Source organism: Haliaeetus leucocephalus, unplaced genomic scaffold, assembly GCF_000737465.1.
Source record: "Haliaeetus leucocephalus isolate CR32 unplaced genomic scaffold, Haliaeetus_leucocephalus-4.0 Scaffold933, whole genome shotgun sequence".
Lineage (NCBI taxonomy): Eukaryota > Metazoa > Chordata > Aves > Accipitriformes > Accipitridae > Haliaeetus > Haliaeetus leucocephalus.
Genome location: NW_010973369.1, coordinates 390,444 through 394,361, shown reverse-complemented (window position 1 = coordinate 394,361; position 3,918 = coordinate 390,444).

Below are 3,918 nucleotides of genomic sequence, written 5' to 3'. Positions count from 1 at the left end.
AGATTCCCTTTATTTCACAAAAGAATCCAACTTACATATGTTTCAACAAAGATCTAGAAAGAACTAATGGCATACAGCCAATACTACTAACACAGGAGGGCATATCTGGCCCAGATGGGATGTTTGCCAGTCCTCAGAACAGTTAAAGATAAAAACATTCCATAGACATACTCGTGACTGTCTTCAGCCACATCTTCCCAGGCCTACACAAGGCCATCCTCCAACCTGACCTTGTGAAACTAGTTCTTCAAAGCCTTGGCAAACATGCAGCACAACAAATTCTGACGGTCACTCTTGAAAACAAATGCCAGGTGTTCTGACCTGCTCCCACATCTCCCCCTTTTTTGTTTAGGAACATCAGATTCACGAGGAAAGCAGAGAGGACTCTAGCTTCGAACCGACGCAATCCTCGTACTGCTCCTCAGATGATTCTGATTGCTGCAAACACACAAATGATTAATAACCCTCCAATAGCAATACAAATTCAGATGCACAGGTTTAAACCTTCAAACCATGTTTTTGAATTTAGGCATTTAACACTATTAGACAATTCTTTGAAAGAGACCTTATTCTGCTAATTTTCTATATTTCCCATTTGATCTTGTAATATCTGTGCAAGGTCTTAGATCTCTCCTGCAATATTAGTAGCAAATACACCTTGCAAATGTGCCTTCACCTAATTCCAATCACATACACTTTCATTCCCTTGTAACACAGAGTTACACAGAGCCCTTGTTTTTGAAATTCCCAATTGCAATGTAATTTCATTCTGTTTTATAATGCACTTTGTCTATCTCTATGTGATGGGTTGATCCTGGCTGGACACCAGGCACCCACCATAGCTATTCTATCACTCTCTCCTGGACAGGGGAACAGGAAATGAGGTTTGCAGTCAGTTCATCACATGTTATCTCTGTCGCTTCATCCTCCTCAGTGGCAGCACTCATCACACTCTTCCCCTGTTCCAGTGTGGGATCTCTCCCACAGGAGACAGTCTTCCACGAAGATCTTCAGCATGGGTCCTTTCTGCGGTGTGCAGTTCTTCAGGAGCACACTGCTCCAGCATGGGTCCCCCACAGGGTCATAGGTCCTGCCAGAAAACCCGCTCCGTGGGCTTCTCTCTCCACGGTCCTGCCAGGATCCTGCTCCAGCATAGGCTTCCCACAGGGTCACAGCCTCCTTCGGGCACACACCTGCTTTGGTGTGGGGTCCTCCACAGGCTGCAGGCGGATATCTGCTCCACCATGGGCCTCCATGAACCACAGGGGAACAACCCGTCTCAACCATGGTCTTCACCACAGGCTGCAGGGGAATCCTTGCTCCAGTGCCTGGAGCATTTCCTCCCCCTCCTTCTTCACTGACCTTGGTGTCTGCAGGGTTATTTCTCTTACATGTTCTCACTCTTCTCTTCAGCTGCTGTTTCTGTGTGTTCCGCAACTGCATTTCTTTTCCCCCTCTCCAGCTGTTTTTTTGGGGTTTTGGTTTGGTTTTTTTTTTTACATAGAGGCGCTACTGCTATCACTGATGGGCTCGGCTTTGGCCGGCGGCAGGTCTGTCTTAGAGCCAGCTGGCATTGGCTCTGTCAGACATGGGGGAAAACCTCCACCAGCCCCCACAGAAGCCACACCTGTAACCCCCCGCTACCAAAACCTTACCACACAAACCCAATACGCTCCAAGCCAAATTACCACTGCTTTTAAAGCATCCAATCATGCTAGTATTGTTGATCAATTTGTACCTGGGTATTCATTTCAGCCATAACATTTTTTAATACATTAGCTACTGTGAGCAGTTTGAATGGATTTCACAAGCGCCGTGGTAGCAATGGCAGCAGTAGCTGCAATAATGATAGCTGATATTATAAAGGCAATTAGCCATCCTATAAATTGTTTTGGGTGAGTAATTGTCCGCTTTAAAAGCCTTGATAATTGACTTAATCCTTATTCCTTTTCCCACGATTTGGTCATATTTACAGGGATCCACAATTCAGCATGACATCATATTGGCATGATTACTGTAAGACTTAGTTCAGATATATTCTTATGAGTAAAACAGCTAAAATACCAACGTTAATTCGGATTAGTTTCAAAAGCATGGTTACGTAAAGCGATATGTAGAAATTGAGCTCCTACAAAAACATAAGGATGTGAAGCACCTATCATCACTGAATCTTTGTGATTCTGTGTCAGGTTCAAACTTATACAAGGAATGGGTTTTTATACAGTCACTGTGGCTTAGGCTAAATACCTTCAGTGGGCCCAATAAAAATGCTGCACCTGAGCCACAGTGACCCTGCAAAGAAAAAAGATCAGAATTCTTACAATACTGTTGCTGGCCACTATTCCCAGGTATGCTAAAAAAGGTATTCTTTGGAATAGGATACACGTTGCATCATCTCGCTAGCTTGTTGTTGCATTCTCTTCTAATGTCCCTATGTGATAGCTTTTTCATTCTTGATGTGCTGCTTCCTCCTCATTTGTCTCCTTTCATTCAAATTCAGAGTCTTCATCTGTGGGATTGGGTTGTCTGGGCGGTTTTGCCAGCTCATGATATGGCTTCATGTGTTTAGCTGGAATCCACTTGGTTCCTGTGGGAAGAAGAACACAAGCATAGCCTCGCCCCCAAGTGTTTAGTTCCACAGGTCCATTCCAACCAGGTCCACTAAAAGGATCTTTATACAGTACTTTAGGTCTGTGTGAAATAGAATCAGGAGTTTTAAAATGCCGATCTATCGCTGTGCTGGCCATTAAGTCTAGTGAGTGATTTAAAAAATTCAAAGTAAACATAGCATTATCTAGCTGTTCTTGTGGTGGCATATTCCTCCTTTTTTGTTTATGTAGCCTGGGCTTTAAAGCATGATGTGCACGTTCAATTATTGCTTGTCCAGTAGGTGAATGTGGAATTCCTGTCATGTGGGATCCCTGCCACTGTTGCAAAAAATAATTGAGTAGATTTAGCTACATACCCTGGACCATTGTCAGTTTTAATGCTTTGAGGAACCCCCATAATTGCAAAGCATCGTGACCAATGACGTTGAACATCACGTGCCCTTTCTCCAGAATGAGCAGTAGCACAAATATAAGAGGAAAAGGTATCAATAGAAACATGCACAAATTTCAAGGAGCCAAAGGCAGATACATGTGTAACATCACTTTGCCAAATGGCATTAGCGTGTAAACCACGTGGGTTAACTCCAATGCTCACTGCATCAGAAGTAACTCTTTGACAATCGGGACAAGAATGAATTTTATCTTTAGCCTGTGCCTTTGTCAAATTAAACATCTTTTGCAATGCTGCAGCATTTTGGTGAAAAAAGGAATGAGAGGCCACAGCAGAGTGGAATTGCACTGTGCTGGCAGTAAAAGAGTCAGCCACGGCATTGCCTTTAGTCAAAGGTCCTGGCAGCACAGTGTGCTATCTAATGTGACAAATAAACAAAGGATAAGCTCTTTTATTTAAAAGAGTTTGCAATTCCAAAAATTTGTTGAATAAGTCTTCATCATTTATCTCCTTTAAGTAAGATCCTGGTAATCGCTGTACAACACGTATGACATATTCTGAATCAGAAACAATATTGAGTGGTTCCAATGAAAATAAAGCTAAAGCGTGTAAAACAGCCTGTAATTCCACATGCTGTGTGGAACCTTGTAACAGAACAACAGATGTGTGCCATACTCCATTATCTAGCCAGGCAACTGCACCTCATCCAGTTTTTCCAGAGCCATCCACAAAAACTGTACGAGCATTAACAATAGGAGTATCTGATACTGTCGCCTGTGGTTTGATGTTTAATGTGTGAAGGTTTTGCAGTAACTTACATTTAGGCAGTGAGAAAGAAATTTTGCTCTTGAAGTCGGCCAATGCGATTTGCAGTGATTGTGATTGAACAAAAAGGTAATCAAAATCTTGTTTTGAAAA